The sequence below is a fragment of the Pseudorca crassidens genome, chromosome 10, assembly GCF_039906515.1.
Source record: "Pseudorca crassidens isolate mPseCra1 chromosome 10, mPseCra1.hap1, whole genome shotgun sequence".
Classification (NCBI taxonomy): Eukaryota; Metazoa; Chordata; class Mammalia; order Artiodactyla; family Delphinidae; genus Pseudorca; species Pseudorca crassidens.
Genome location: NC_090305.1, coordinates 1,617,712 through 1,634,592, shown reverse-complemented (window position 1 = coordinate 1,634,592; position 16,881 = coordinate 1,617,712). Strand labels below are relative to the sequence as shown.

General features: G+C 50.7%; 1 long non-coding RNA gene across 1 annotated transcript in view; it reads right to left on the bottom strand.

Annotated features, from left to right (window-relative positions):
* LOC137231476 (uncharacterized) overlaps positions 1-16,611 on the bottom strand; it is a 96,540-nt gene extending 79,929 nt beyond the window's left edge. The window contains exon 1 of the long non-coding RNA XR_010946568.1: positions 16,429-16,611. This is a non-coding gene — a long non-coding RNA (uncharacterized lncRNA). The remainder of the gene's footprint in view (positions 1-16,428) is intronic.
* Positions 16,612-16,881: the final 270 nt, after the last annotated feature.

Sequence of the window (16,881 nt, the reverse complement as noted above, 5' to 3'; positions counted from 1 at the left end):
CCTTGGCAAACAGCCGTGGCTAGACAGGATGCATAAGAAATGTCTCAAAAATAGCGTACGGCGTAGTGAGAAAAAGTGAACTGTCACTGACGAGACTTTGCCCTCCTCTTTTAAAGGATTTTGAACGTTCTTACGGTGCCTGGGATTTGACAGCATCGTCCACATTTTGGGAGAGTGCTCTGAGGCTCCATCTTCCTGTCGCTAATGGTCCTTGTTGGGGGAGGGGGCTTGCCAGGGGTGCAGTGGTGCACAGGGGGCGCCCACAACGAGCTGGCATTCACTGTACTGCCTGGGCCTGAGTGGTGGTGGCCGCTGGCCTCTCTCCCTGGACGGTAACGCCCCTCCCGACTCCAGTGTCTTAATACCACGGGCTCTCTCAACACACACCATCCATGAACCAGCGGCAGGGGATAAGCCACGCCCTGTAACGTCTGTATCCGACATGTCGATGTCTTGGGGCTTTGATGACCCTGGAGGGGCTGCCCCTCCCAGGACCGGCCAGCTCCTAGAGATGGTGAAGGACGCGCCTGCAAGGTTTATGTGCAAACCAACCACCCAGAGCCCACACCACCACCGCTCTCTTTATGAGGCGCTCACCCTCCGGGCACTGTCCACCTGCCCTCGTCACCCCAGGGCCGGCACCAGGCAACCAGGACAGCCTGAAACGTCCTGGCGAACACTGTGAACAACAGCGCCCCGCTGCAACGTTCCAACCCGGCCAGTCCTGAGCCCACTTACCCGCCTCACCTATTCCTCCCCAGAAACAATAACAAAGGCTCTGCGCGCATCTCCCTGGCCTCCTGACCAGCGCTGCTGCTTCCCTGTGCGGTCCTGAGCGGCGCGATGGGCCCCTCTTGGGAACTGAGACTAACAAACTATTTTCTCAGTGGCAGTTGTATCTTGCTGGCCTCACCATACTTGAATAATAACAAAACTATATTTTAAAATAGGCATTTCCAGCCAGAGACATCAAAGACACAGGAATTCCTTCTTAGAAGAACAGGCTCATTTTTTAGAAAAGAAGCCCTGGGGGAAAAAGTTAACAGGGAACAATGGCATTCCAGATTTTTAAAAATAAAATATTTTCTATCAAATTGGCGATTTAAAATATACATATTGGCAAGAGTGTGTTGTAGGAAAATGGGCACTCTCATAGACTGTTGTGGGATTGGTGGTAAGACAGCTCTTCGCTAACGTTATTCGGCAAAAAGTATTTTAAAGCCTTAGAAATGTACATACCCTTTGACCTGGAAATTCTACTTTGAGGACTACGTCCTAGGGAAAAACACTAAAGATTTAATAAAATGATTTTCCCAGGAGTATTGTTTGTGATTGCAAAGAGGGTGGGGTCAGGTAACAACTCGATATCCAGCAACAGAAGACTGGCTACATATCGATAAAAGAACCGTACACACAACTCAGAACAACGGGTGCCACTCTGCCGCGTAAAGTCAGGTCACGGGTCATTTATGTATTTACACAGAAAAACATTCACGACATGATTTCAAGTAAAGGAAAAGATATTACAGAGCAGCGTGTATAAACTCATAAAGACTTAATAGCTATATTTAAATACAGAGTATTGCAATTAAAGATATGAAGAATTTATCACCACAAGTTCTGAGAAGTAGAAAAACAGAGATTAACCAATATCTCCTCTGAATATCTTAAAATCACAAATCTCCCATGTCCAACACCCACGTGCTGTGGAGAGAAAAGCCAATGCCGAGGTTTCCGCTGAAAGGTTTTCGGAACCGGGGCAAACTCATCAGAGGACCAAAGGGTGTGCGCAAGGTATCTTTGGATGATGAAATCATGATGCTTTTAAATTCTCTACATTTTGTTTATTTGTGTATCTACTGTTTCTACAATGAACACATCTCTTTTGTATTAAGAGAAAATACACTTTTTAAAATTTATTTGTTTATTTTTGGCTGTGTTGGGTCTTCATCTCTGTGCGAGGGCTTTCTCTAGTTGCGGCAAGCAGGGGCCACTCTTCATCGCGGTGCGCGGGCCTCTCACTATCACGGCCTCTCTTGTTGAGGAGCACAAGCTCCAGATGCGCGGACTCAGTAGTTGTGGCTCACGGGCCTAGTTGCTCCGCAGCATGTGGGATCCTCCCAGACCAGGGCTTGAACCCATGTCCCCTGCACTGGCAGGCAGACCCTCAACTACTGCGCCACCAGGGAAGCCCCAGAGAAAATACATTTTTAAGACACTTTTATAACAGGTTTCCTAAGGTATGGATAGAAGGATCAGCTCAAAGAGGCATTGACATTCGTCTCCCAACAGAATAGACTGTCCCAGGACCTCCCTGGTGGTCCAGCCAGTCCAGTTAAGACTTCACGCATGCACTGCAGGGGGCGCCGGTTCGATCCGTGGTCAGGGAACTAAGATTCCGCATGCCTCACGGCCAAAAATTTTTTTTAAAAATCAGAATAGACTGTCCCATTTTTAGGACGATCAGGAGTCCTCGGGTCCTTGGGTGTAGCTCAGACCACAAGGGCTGACAATCTGATTGCTGAGTGACTGTATTTTCTAGCCCAGAGAACAGGGCAAATGTGCCTACCTTTTGGAAATAAGACCGTCCGTCCCAGAGCAGGGTGATCACGTAGTTGCTGAATTAGTCTAGTCTCTGAAAACAGCAGAGACCCCACAAGCTCAAAACAGCCATGGGCCAGACTCCACTGACCAGCTGCATAAGTTAACTACCCTAAACCTCAGTTTCCTCACCTGCAAAATGGGGATAATAATAAACGCTTTATAGAGATGCTGTGAAAACCACCCACAAGGCAGCCAGGTGAGCGCCCTGTTCCCAGTCCTATGAGCCATTCCGTATGCCCCAAACAACTGGCGAGTGCCTTTGGAATGGCCCAGTCCCCTCCTGAACACACCGCATCTTCACCGTGTATCTCAGAGTCATTACTTCCACCACCAACAGTTCCCAGGGCTCCTAGTGGATGCCAAGCGTCAGTACCCAGACAGAGTTCCCAGTCTTCACCTGGTCACTCCAATTTCCTCCGAGCTGCGCCTGCAATGCTTTCAGAGCATGGAACCGCTTGAGCCAGTGGAAAGGCAATTTTGCGGCAGGCTTTCAAATCAGAGATGTGGGTGATTAGCAGAACTGCTCTGTACCAACTCTTTCCTTCCCTGATGTCAGATCATGCTGATCGCCTTCTACCACGTCTCCTTGCACACACGGCTGGGAAGCTTTTCATCGTCTTGCAGGCCTGATTCATCTTACAGCTCTGTAGTCACTGGCCGTTTGTTTAAATTACTGGCCAGGAGTCGGAAACAACAGATATTGTAAACTCATCGGAGTTCAAATTTCCAAACTTTGGGGGCAGGCGTGTGAGTTTCTTCCCTGTGTCTGTTGGCACTGACCCAAAGAGCAAGGCTGACTGTTAGTCCTGGTTTCAGGGAAGCAGGTGTTGAGACAGGATGCAGTGTGCGAGGATTTTCCAGGGGAAACACCTGTAAGAATGGGGAGAGCTGTGTGGCTGGAGCGCATCAGGCTGTGAGGCACGTCTGAGCCCGAGTGGCGAGGAGAAGCCCAGGTGGGCAGCAGCATCCTGACAGCTGTGCATTAAGGGTAGGCCTGCCGGGCCCTAGGGAGTCCCCTGGCCAGCACTGCCCGTCAGGGGAGCCCTGGGTCTCCCAGAAAGAGGCTGCCTCTGTATCCCTCTGCTCAGAGGGAAGGAGGAGGCACAGCGATGGGCCCAGAGCCAGCAGCTGGCCCAGGGTCATCCACCCCCCCTCCCCGGAGTTGGAGCCTGTGGGCACCTGCAGTGGGTGAGACTCATCGTTCTCCAAGGGCTCACACGGAGTGTGCCCCAGACCCACGAAACCTAGCATCACCTCTCCATAGCACTCCATCCTTTCCAACACCTGCCCTTGTTTTCTCCTCAACCAAATTCAGCACCCGCTTGTGCTGGCCCAGGGTGGATGGACGTGGTGTCCGTCCCAGAGCAGGTCTGGCCCAGCACAGAGGCACCCACGGCCATCTAGGAGGGGAGACAGGCTGGGAGGAGAGAGACGGAGAAGGAAAAACCAAGAGTCTTCCGGGTGCAGGCAGAATTAAAGTCGGGTCTGTTCATGGGAGACGAAAGGGAAAGGGATCCACACGGCAGATGGACGGGAAGGGCCTGCGAAGCTTTAGTCGTAGCATCGTAGGTGGGAAGGACCCTGTGTTTCCCCAAATGACCAGGTTTGGAGACTCGGGGGGTCACTGCCTGAGAGCACGTGGGGTCAGGACGAGGGCTCGGTTCCGGGCTTGCTTTGGCGGGAGCAGCCCTGGCTGCAGTCCCCACCCTTCATCATCAGGCTTCACTGCCATCTCCAGCACAACCCTGCCGTCTCCTGAGGTCTCCCTGCATCTCCTTTCCTCAGCCTCCTCCCGAAGTAGAGGAGCTATGCTGCTCCACACAGCTACACAGTCTGATTCCTGGGGGATGAGATGTTGCCGTGCCAGGAGGCTTCCTTCCTGCTCAGCAAGGTCCCATCTGAGTGTCCACGGGTCATGCACTGGGTTCAGGAAAAACCCCAGAAGTCATACGACGTGAGCAAAGGAACAGGCTTTGTTAGAAAACATTACTTGGTCAGGGGTCAACAAGAGAAGAGAAGGCGCAGGCCCCCCGAACTTCCCGACGTCCCACAGAGAGGTGACCCAGCCCCAGGCTCAGCGGGACCTGCGTAGGGACCCAGCCACCACCTGGGTCTCCCTTCCTGTGGAGCCATCGTGGCAGAGCGTCCCTATCAATGAGGCATGAACAGGCTGCTCGGCACCAGACGGTCTGGGTTTGGGGTGTCAGCTCTTCACAGGGTTAAACGCTGTCACAGAGTATCAGCCACCCTGAACCTGGGGGCTGGGCGGGCCTGTGGGAAGCTGCAGCCTCCCTGTAAAGGGAGGGGTCAACCCCCAGTCCCAAGGCAAGCGAACTGGGGGCAGCTTCCCCTGCTGACAAAATAGGGTCCCCCGGTACCAGAGGGTTCAGGCCACAGAGTCGGGCTCCACGAGCACTTTCACACAAACCTGCTGATCGCTCCGCAGAGAAGCCAAAATAACTGAGCGACACAAGTGACCGGCGGCATTAAAATAGGTGCAGGACAGGTGTGAGGGCTGTTCAAACAGTGGAAAGAGACCTTCAGCAAGTGAGATCATGAGGCCAAGCTTCATACAAGGGAGAGAGTCTGCTCAGGGCCTCAAGGGTGGTGGACAAAGGCGACTGAGATGTAAACAAGCACATGGAGAACAGCTGAGAGTCGGGCACACGCCCCTCAGGGCCCAGGTGGCTGGCGACACCTGCATCCCCACAGCTGGATGTCACTTAACTAAAGTACCCGGAACCATTTCCTCTTAAAACTTTATTTTTTTAAAATTTATTTTTATTATTTATTTATTTTGCGGTATGCGGGCCTCTCACTGTTGTGGCCTCTCCCGTTGCAGAGCACAGGCTCCAGACACGCTGGCTCAGCAGCCATGGCTCACGGGCCCAGCCACTCTGCGGCATGTGGGATCCTCCCGGACCGGGGCAGGAACCCGTGTCCCCTGCATCGGCAGGCGGACTCTCAACCACTGCGCCACCAGGGAAGCCCGCCTCTTAAAACTTTAGAAGGGAATTCAAAGATACCATTCTGATCAGGCACTTATACCCTGGGATTCAGACTCCGTGAGTGCTTGCTGGCGTTTGCATTGCTTTTCTCATAGTTGGTCTTTTGTTCCGTTAGAATCCAACAAAATTTTTTGGCTTTTTATTATTCTAGACCTCAAATTTTGCTACTTAGCATAGAAATCCCCCAGTGGAATTCTTTCTTCTTTCCAAATATGTTATTCTCTTCAGCTCAGTTCATATGTTGAAATTCGGAACGTTTCTTGATATTTTGGGGGCAAGCCTGGTTTGGAGATATCTCAGGATAAAGAACTTCAGGAACAAAACAACAGTTTTTAAATCCTGGCAAGGAGCGTCTAACAAGAGTACTTTCTGCACGAGGGGCAGGCGGGCGCCACTTCCCCGGCCTCACCCCAACGCTCTGCTGCCGCCTTGGCCATTCGAGCTGTGACGCAAGTGTTTCCAAATGACCCCAAAATGTTTTTCTCTGCTTTATATTGTTTGTCTTGAGGTAGATTGGGTGTTAAAGATAAGCCAGGTTTGGAACCGGGGTTGGAACCAAGTGTGACTAACCACCGGCCACTCGTGCAAGAAATACCTTCCCTCCCATTTGCCACTGCACACACCCCATTCTCTACAGCTTGGGTCATGTCCTGCTCTCCCTCCCCCATCCACCTCCCCGAAAGGGCCTCCAGGGGACAGGAAATTCAACGGGAGCCGGACACCCCTCTCCAAGAGCATGATCGCCGTTGCACAGCCAGGGCCACATGCGTGTGTGTCTCTGCTGCGTGCTCCGGTTCACAGATGGAAACTCAGCTTCTGCTCCAAGCTCTGCAACTAGCTCACGCTGGGACTTTCTGTAAGTCAGTGGATTCTGGGCGTATGATTCCTTATCCTCCGCGAAAGGAAGTCAGCAAATGAGAGGCATCGCCACCCTTCCCCATCACTCATGAATCATGGCCCTGAGCTCCAACATGAACTCAGAGTGTCCTCCTGAACTCAGGGCTCCAGGCAGCCACTACCAACCAACCAGCACTAGCTTCCAAAATAAAACTTATATGCCATCCTGGGACCAAGCTCTCTTCCAGGTCTATTCCTGCATGAAATGAATGTAACAGCAATAAGGCATTAAGAACAGGGGGATGGACCAACGGATTCTAGTGCAAATCCGCCTTTTTGTAGTTAACATTAATTGAAGGTTGATCTCCCTTTTTTTTTAAACCGGGATATACCTTCATTTGAAGTAAAATGCCTCTAAATTCAATGATGAAATCTGATGCTCTTTGGGCAGGACAATAGAATTTGTTTCGTATACTTTGAACCTGTTCCTGAATAAGGTCTAACATAGCTCAGATGACAGATATCCAGCTATATCATCTGAGGCGTTTTCTTCTTCCCAACTGTACATTTTACAAAATTGAGAGTAATCAAATGAGGACAAATAGCTAATGACAAATTTTTCTTCAGTGAACTCACATGTAAGACAGGAGAACAAAATCCTAGGTGTCAGAACTATCAAACCTAACGACGGGAACTTTAACCTGAGATCCCGGAGCCTTAGGGAGAGAATGCCCTGGTCTCTGTCAGCTTAACATACGTCTCCCCCTGCGTCCTGTAAGCTCCCCAAGGACACAGACACTGCTGTATTCGTCTCTAAATCCCAGAAGCCTGGGACGTCAAGCAGCCAACTGTGGATAAATGGTTCTGGGCGGCTCTCTCCATTGCTCAGGCCTTTAAGAAGCGGACTTGAAACTGCACGGGGCCGTAGAAGGCAGCTGCACTCTGCCCGCACGCAGACCCGTCCCTGTTAGGCAGTGGAAGGGCCCCAAGAATCCTTTCTTTCTCGGAACACGTCCTGGAAAAGTGAGCAGGAACATTGCTTCCAGGCTCGACTACAGCTTCGATCAGGCTGCTCCAGTCTGCGGCCTCTCCAGCTGGCACTCGACGTCCAGAGGTGAGGAGGGGCTTCTTTGAAGAATCACTGGCAGATGCTGGGAACGTCCCAATCTTTGGCCGCAGGGCAAATCGCAGGAACTTGAAATGACAAACCCCCCAAGAAAGTTCATGAGAACATCTGGGATGTTCTTATCAGGGATTTATCAAGCTTTCCAGAGTTGATCCAAGCCCTGCTTTAATAAAAATCACCTGCCCATGAACAATGTAGGCCAAGGATTTTTCCTTTTCTTCTCCTCCTTTTCCTTCTGCTTCTCTTTCTTCTACTCTCCCCCCTTCTCTGGCTTTTATTGCTGTAAAAGTTGATCCTGAGACAATGAACAAGCCTCGCGTTTCCAGGCCTGCTACGTACCCTGTGGTTATCAAACACTTGAGCTTGGGTTAACCACTCCACGTCAAAATAAAATGCGTGCAGTGGACGTCCACCATCACAGCTTGAACTGGGGAATTACATGAGGTTGAATTACCCTCTACTTTTGCAACTGGGTCCTTGGCCAAGACAAAGTCCTGATTTGTATGAATAAGAAAGATCTTCAAATGTTTTACTGATTTTTAAACTCGTAATTTTATACCAGTCACATATTTCAATTAACTAATTGTTATTCCTCTGTACTTGTGCCTTGAGATGACTTAACTTAAGAAGTTACAATCATAAAATTAAAATAAATAACCATATCCCAGTAGAGCCCTGCCCATCTATATACATCAACAACCTTCATTCCTGGCCATGGGGAAAATAATGTTCTTTGAACAATCAAAACGTTAAAACCATAAAGTCCTCCTTCATTTCTGGGCTCTGCCCTGATTTAGTTGCTATGTTTTCCTTTCTGATTCCTTCATTTACATGAATAAGTTAACTGAGCACTGCAGCCAATGAGACAAGGAAAGGGTGCAGCTGAAGGCAGAGCGAGGGCGACAACGACCTCAGGACCTAGAAGCTCCCCAGGGTCTGAAGATGGGACTCGAGGGCCCCAGGAAGACACGAAAGCGGCCAGGGCTGGACAGAGAACTAAACCCCAAGGGCCTGGAAAGCCAGCTGATTAGGAAATAAACATGTCCCCTGAACTGAGAAGATAAGAGTTGAGGCTCGATGGACACCCAGATCTTACAAAGGCCTTGAGGTGGGAAAGAAACACCCACTGAAGAGAGGGGTGAGCTTCGAGCTAACCCACCTCCCAGCCTGTGATGGACTCAGAGCTCAAGGACACAGGTGGGATCAACAGACATACATGGGTACATTTTGGTTTTGTTTTCAATTGTATTTGCAAAATTATGAAGTGTAATTTTAATACTTTGAAAAAATGTTAAAGATCACAGGATTTCCCACTTTTAATTTCTCTCTGAGCACCACGCACGCTTGATTTAAAGAAAGACTTGGGACGCTCCTCAACTACAAACCGTGCGACCAGACCCTCATTTAAACCTTGAGCACCTGGTGTCCTGACAGGTGGCCTGGCGCCTCGGCAGTTCTCAGGCAGGGCAGCCCGGGTCCCCACGCCCTGCAGGCTCCCCCCTTGGGCCGCGTTTGTCAGAGAGTGCCAGGGGCCGCGTGCTCGCGACGGCGGACTGCGTGGGTCCCTGTCCCCACGAGGACGCGGCCCCTGGCCTCGCGCCTGAGGGGACTCCCCCGAGAACGGCAGCGGCTCAATCGCAGCGGGGTGCCTCGGTGGCGCTCCTCCCGCTGACCCCGCCGCCGCCACGTGCGCCTCCTCGCCGTCGGGAGCCTCGGCTGTTCCTCCTGCGGGTCCCCAGCCCGTGAGGCCGAGCCGGCCCAGGCCCTGCGGGTCGCCGGGCTCTAATGAGCCACACGGCAGACGGTGTGGGGTGGTGGCTGGGGCAGGCATCTGAAGACTGGGTTTCTCGTTTGAGTGCCCGGGGAGGGGCGGGATTTCTAGTTAGAGCCGGATGAAGTATGAACGCTCCCTTAGAGGGACATGTTTATTCCTGGCTCCGCAGGTTGTCCTGACGAAACTTCCTGGGATGGAGTCTCCACTGCGTTCCTCTGGAGGGAAAAGATGGGAAGCCTTCCTCAGCTTCCCTGCACCCCGCTCTCTTCTCCCCTAAGAACGGCGATACCTGTATGAACTGGTTCACCCGGGAGGAGGGAATACAGGGGAGCCCACCTCCGCCTCCCGGGTTCCCCGCCTTCGGGCCGGGCTGCTGGCGTCCTGCTCTGTTCTCTCCCTCCAGGGAGCTGGTGGGGAAGTTTGGCCATTTCAAGGGTTATCTTTTTTAAGTCGTGTCACTAAAGGTCAAGCTGCGCCTCCCAACAGAGCTGGTGGTCCCTCGGCCCCCAGAAGCGCCGTGTGCCGTGCCATCCCTGCATCTGCTCGCCCGTGAGCAACGGGGCCGGGACCCCCGGGAAGCACAGCAGGTGGCGCACGGGGTTACCACGACGTTCAGGGAAACGTGTGCCCACAGGTCTGGCGAGAGGGGCCTCGTGCCCGAGGACGGGGCCCCTCCCCGTGTGTCTCTAGCTGGAGGGGGAAGCGGAGGCTGATGGGGAGCCGGTGGGAGTCCTGACCCCTGTCGGAATCGCCGGCTCTTCATCTCACGCCTCTGCCGCCTACCCAAGTGTCGGGCACGCGCGCCAAACTAATTCACTGTCTTCATTTTCTCCCCTTCGTTATTTTAAAGCTCATTTTTGTATTTCACAAATAATGTATAAATATATCCTCATAAAAATTTCAAATATTACAAAGTGAATGTCCTCCTGAATCCCCCCCACCATCCCAACCTCCTTCCCTAGGACCACCGCTCCCCTTTCCCGGGACCAGCGCTGGGGGCCTCGGCTGCAGTGAGGACCACCTCTCAGCAACCTGCTTCCGGCCGCCCACTCCGGAACCAGACTTGGTTTATTGAAAACCCAGTGTAGCTACACCTCAGGGTTTACATAGACTTTGTACGTAACACCATCAGCACTGGCTGATTCAACCACCAATTGAGCAGAGAAACAGGTTAACCATTGTGACGCAGTTAAGACTGAGGTTATGGGAAACTCCACAGGATGAACAGCCCAGTTTCTCCAACACATATGTCTATGGGGTGAAAAAGGAGATGGGGTGAGGGAGCTACAGATGAAAAGAAACGTACTGACCAAATGCAATGCATGAACCTTCCTGGGATCCATGATTCAAACAACCCGATCTTAGAATAATTAAAAAGACGTTGATGAGACATTTAGAAACGTGAGTGAAGAGGCTGTCAGATGATAAGGAACCACTGTTAATACTGCTGATGTGTGATCATGGATTTATATCTTTATACTTACACGTTCATGTTTTTTAGCGATATAATCTGAAAGCTTCATGAATGAGATTATATGAGGCTTGGGATTTGCTTCAAAATGGTACTGGGCAAGGGAGAGTGGGCGGGGCAAAACTGAAGCAAGATCGGCCACGCTTTGATCATTGTTGACGCTGGGTGGTGAGTACCTAGAAGTTTCCTTTCGCATGTGCTTAGAATTTTTCACAATGAAAGTTAGAAAATAAAAGCACAAAGCTTTGGCTGAGTTTCCCTGGCACAGTCCTGGGGGAAGGGATCTCTCTTTGCCGCCCTCTGGACCTATGGAGCTGGGAGCGGCCGACGGAGGGGGCTGGCGGCAGGTGTGGGCACAGAGCAGGCTGAGAAGGGGTCTGGGAGTTGCGGTGGCCCAACCCTGTTAATGGAACTTGACTAGTCTCTGCAGAAGGCCAAGTCCAGTCTTGGACTCAGATGGAAAACATGAACGGCCTCTTTTGCAATGACCCCAGCTTTGAGGTTCCTGTCATTTTATTGCAGGACTAGGTTCCCACACCCTGACTTAATTGGAAACACTCTCACACATCTCCTCCCCATCCTGAGGGCAGGAGAGACAAAGGTCTGGCGAGCCACGATGGCCCGGGGGGCGGGGGCGGGGGGGCGGGCGGCAGCTGGACACGTGGGGCGCTGGACACAGACACAGCCGAGCAGCGCTAGGACTTTGCTCAGGAGTGAGGAGATGACTGGGATATTTACTTTGAAAGTGGGAAATGATTAATTCACCACGAGGAATTTTCTCTTCTACAGAGTGACGCCCTCAGGAAAGAAAGCCCCTGTTTGAGAAAACCAGACCGAGAAGGTCTCCGTCTGTCCCTTCCTCTCCCACTCTCACTGGACCACCTGCCGTCCTGGAGCGAAGGGGCAGCACGGAGACACGGGTGAGAAGGAGGAATAAAACCCCTTTTACCATCTTGGAAAGAGCTGTAAATCATCAAAGGATATTACCAAGGAAGTGAAGACAACCTACAGAATGGGAGAAAACATTTGGAAATCGTGTATCTGATAAGGGTTTCATATCCAGAATATATAAAGAGCGTGGGTGGGGTAAAATTGAAACGAGACTGGCCATGCTTTGATCATTGCTGAAGCTGAGCGACGGGTGTATACAACTTCACAACAACTGAACAACCAAAAGACAAATAATCCAACTTAAAAACGGGCAAAGGCTTGAATAGACATTTCTCCAAAGAATATTTACAAATGGCCAACAAGCACATGAGAAGATGCTTGACATCACTAGACACTAGAGACATGCAATCAAAACCACGGTGAGAGACCATTTCACACCCACTAGGCTGGCTATAACAATATTTTTAATGGAAAATAAGTATCGAGGATGTGGAGAAATTAGAACTCTCTTACATTGCTGGTGGGAATAGAAAATAGTTATGGAAAACAGTTCGGTGTTTCCCCCAAAACCATAAATCACCGTATGACCCAGCAATTCCACCCAAAAGAATTGAAAGCAGGGACTGGAACAAATCCTCATACACCCATGTCCACATCAGCATTATTCACAATAGGCAAAAGATGGAAGCAACCCAAATAATTGTCCCTCGGGAGGTGAAGGATGAGCACAACGTGGTCTCTCCATACAGTGTAATGTTATTCAGTCACAAAAAGAGAGGAAGTTCTGACACAGGCCACAACAGGCCTGAAGACAGTACGGTAAGTGAAATAAGCCAGACACAAAAGGACAAATAATGTACGATTCAACTTACGTGACATAATCTAAAAGAGGCAAATTCATACATCCAGAAAGGTTAGAGGTTACAGAGGTCGGGGGAAGAGGGAATGTGAAGTAAATGCTTAATAACTTCGGCAGAAGTTTCTGGTTTTAGGCAGTTCCTGTTTGGGGTGAGAATAAAGTTTTGGCAATAGACGTGGTGACGGCTGCACAACACTGTGAATGTAATTAATGCTATTGAATCACACACTTAAAAATTGTTAAAATGACAAAAAATTATGTTGTACAGACTTTACCAGGCTTTTTTAAAAGTTAATAATGTAACATACCGAAAACCACTGCACAGTGTAAACGGGTGAATTGTATGTTATGTGAATTCTATCTCAATAAAACTGCAAAAAATACAGGCAGACCCTGGAGATACTGCGGATTTGCTTCCAGACAGTTGCAATAAAGCAAGTCACACGGACTTTTTGGTTTCCCAGTGCATGTGTTGTGTTTACGCTATACTGTAGATTACTAAGTGTGCGACAGCATTATGTCTAAAAACAATGTACATTACCTTAGTTAAAAAATACTGTATTGCTCAAAATGCTACCCAACATCTGAGCCTTTAGCACGTTGTAGTAGTAACATCAACGATCACAGACACTGTCACAAATATAGTCATAATGAAAAAGTCTGAAATATTGCAAGAATTACCAAAATGGGACAGAGACGTGAAGCGAGCCAGTGTGCTGCTGGGAAAATGGTGCCAACAGACTTACTCAATGCAAGGTTGCCATAAACCTTCAATTCGTAAAAAACTCCATATCTGGGAAGCCCAAAAGTACGATAAAACAAAGCCTGCCTGGAAATAGGTCACACACACACACACACACACACACACACACACACACACAAAAGATCTGCAACTCCCAACCAGGCTGCTATCCACCAAAGATGTGGCCTCTGGAGGGGACAGAGCCGCGCAAGCCCGGTGCTAAGTGCCGTGACCTCAGCCCCAGGGACGCCGCCCACCGTCTGCAACGGCCTCAGCTGACCTGTGCCCCACCCTGCTGGAGCAACAGAGCCTGGCAATGGGCGTGGCTGGTGCCTTCACCGCATCCGGCCTTCAAGGGAACGGGCTTGAGCAGCGTCCGCCCAGCCTCTGTGAGGACACAGGCACCACAAGCCCAGCTTGTGACCCTCGGGGGGACTTGGACAACTAAGGTGTTCACTTGTCCTTAAACAAGATTCAGCAACAGGGGGGACAGGTGACACTTCTAGCACGTGGTGACTCTGGAGAAGGGCAAGGCCCTGGTCATCCTCAGGCAGCCAGGCTGAAAGCAGAAGCCCCCGGCCACCTTCCCGGGCCAGGCAGGGAGGGGCCGCGTCCAGCCGTCCAGGAGGGGTCGGCAGCCTCCAGCCTGGGCCTCATCCACCACCTCCTCCCTGCCTGACCTGCTTCGTGTCCAGCTCTCAGTCCACTGCTGCCTTGTCTTTGACCTTCAGCCCCTCCGAGGCAGTCTGCTCCCCTCTGTGCAAGGACTCAAAGTGTCCTCGTCTGCCTTGCTGAGCAGGGACCTGCCGGAGGACGGGCTCCTGCTCAGCTCTGTGTCCTCACGGCTGGGACAGTGGCTGGCGCCTACGAGCGCTCCCGTGTTTGCTGAATGAGTGAGTGAGACAGTGGGTGAGGGAGCAAGCGGCTACAGGATTGGGCTACCCCACACCCTGGCTGTGCAGAGGGCTCCCTCCTCCCTCGGGGTGTGTGTTGGAGGCCAGGGGCAGGGGGCCGAGGGAGAGAGCTCCTGCTTCCCTTTCTTCCATTATCACACCAGCCTCTTCAAACTGCCTCCTTTGTGATTTCAGTCAAAACCCACAAAGATAAACTATATTTTCTAATTTTCTGCTTTCTCTGTGGAAAGCAACATCAGTTACTGTGTTCCCGTTTTTCCCTGAAATATCTAGATGTCATTTTAATAGCACATGGAGTACATATCAAAGATCCCCCAAAGCCACGAAGCGTAACTGTGCTGGGTTGTCACACTGTTCCCTACTGCATATTTCTATTCAAACCCACATTTTCCCCAAGATCTCCAAGCGCATCTCAGAGCCTTTGGCCGATTCTAATTTGTGCCCCTTTGTGCGAATATGGAAACTACGATCAACTGAACATTTACTGTTTTCTTTTTAGTAAATGAGTTTGCGTTGGAGATTTTTTACTGCCTAATAAAACCAGCATAAAATGAATCTGCATCAGTGCCTCCTCATGCTTCAGGGCTCCCAAGCCTGCCCTGGTTCTACTCTTCTGTTGGCGCCCTGCCCAGACCCTAACTAGGTTATCAGCAGGCTGATGGCAGGCGGCCTCGAGCCGCAGAGCCGTGGCTGAGCCTGGGGTCCCGCTGTCTGCCCACTTGGGGGTCCCACGGTCCAGGCGGAGACTGTGATCAGTTTGCATCCCCCTGGGGGGGGGCGTGGGCACTGTGGATGTTGCTTTTATAGACTCTGGTTGTTCTGACCCTGTGTTTTTTATTACATTCCTTTGCACTTCTAGCAGCTGTTTTTGTCAAGAGTCTTAATAAAGTTTGAACTGCTACACGAACTTTATGGAAATTGGTCACAGAAAACCAGAGGCGAAATGGCCAACAGCTGCCTTTCACGGGGACAGTAGTGACCAAATAAACCCAACAACATGGGTGAAGGAGGATGGTTTGCAACTAATTCCTAATGAGATTTCCAGACTAGATTTCTGAGAGAATACCCTCCACACATAATTCGTTTCTATCGCTCTATTTACCACAATTTATTTAAAAAGTCTGGCAGCCTGGCCCTAACTATGAAGATGCTTTAAGGACCATTACCTTTTACGACAGTCAACCCGAGTCTGATTCTTTCGTTTTTTGGATTTTTGTCTTCAGTTTCTTTAATTTTATAAACCTAAGACTCAGAAGAATTAAACACACTCAGAGTTCTTTGGCCTACGAAAGAAAACTAAAGTATCTGAGATGTTACGAGTTTATCTGCCTTGTTGTTCAGTTTTACTAAAAGATCGCTCCATTTTGGTAAGCATTTTAATTTGGCCACGAGGTTAACTTGGTCTACCTGAGCCCAAAAAGAACAGCAACCTTGCTCTAGACCCGCCTTGAGTGTAAGGCTTTACCCTCGACTTCACATACCAGGGCCGTGGAAGAATAACTCACTAGCAGACCAAGACTAACCCTTCATCTGACTTCATACACTTCTGTGAACCAAACAGACTCTAAAAGCAATAAAACCCAGTATCTGAGCAGGTTTGGCCCGGCACCTGGGCAACCACATCCCAAGTCCCTCTACGACAATCCACCCTCTGTGTATCATCTCTTTGAAGATCAATTTTGCCACCAAAACCGATTAGTTTAAAAACAGAATAAGCTACGAGGTCATTCGCAACACCACAGCCGGTGAAAATAAAATATTCGGACAGAGATGATACTGTGCCTGTAGACCAGTCACCTGGGGCTTACGGAGCGTGAGACCAGAGGCTGGACCAGGTGGTCCTGACCCGCCGCCCACCCCTGACGCCGAGACGCCCGAGAGGAGGGGGACGTGGGCCACGGCGCTGGCCGCACGGACCGAAGGCCTGCTGACATCGCAGGCGCTCTCAGCGCAGAGCAAGTGGATGCCTGCCGCCCTCCGGGAGCTGCAACCACAGCACCTGCCACCCAGGCGCCTGCAGCCCCCGAGCAAACTGAAACCCTGCCTGCGCTTACAGGGTCGGCGCCGGATCCAGCCACCTCTCCCTCTTTTGAGAACTGTGCCCGAGATTTTAACTTTCTTTGTCTGCGAGCATCTCTCCCAACGCAAAGGAGAGGGGAAAGCCTCCAAGGCTGTGCAACGACGTCATACTGAAATACTCACTTTCAGACGATTCAGAGTTTCGTTCTTATTTACCGTCTAGAGTCATGGACACTTCTTTATGACTTCTTTGCTATTCTTCCTCAAAATGACCAGATTCCAACCACTCACTTATGTTCGAACCCCCATCGCCTGTGCTTGGACCAGCAAAGGAATCTGCCGGTGCGGACGGCCGACCTCCTTCCGGCAGCTTCCCACAGGTGCGCACTCCCTCTGCCGGCCAGCCGGGGGCGCTGTGGGACTTGACGTGTTTCCGCAGCAAGCTCGCGCTCCGGGAAGCTCCCCTTCGGCGGGGAGGGCTCTTTCCCGTCGTAATGAGAACGTGATGTCCGATGACAAAAACAATAACTACATCAACGTATTTTCCCCAGGAGTCGGGGATGTTTTTTCAGAGCGTGAATGCAGGCCTCTTAGCTATAAGATAAATGAGTGGATTTTAGAAAAGGGGGGAAGGTA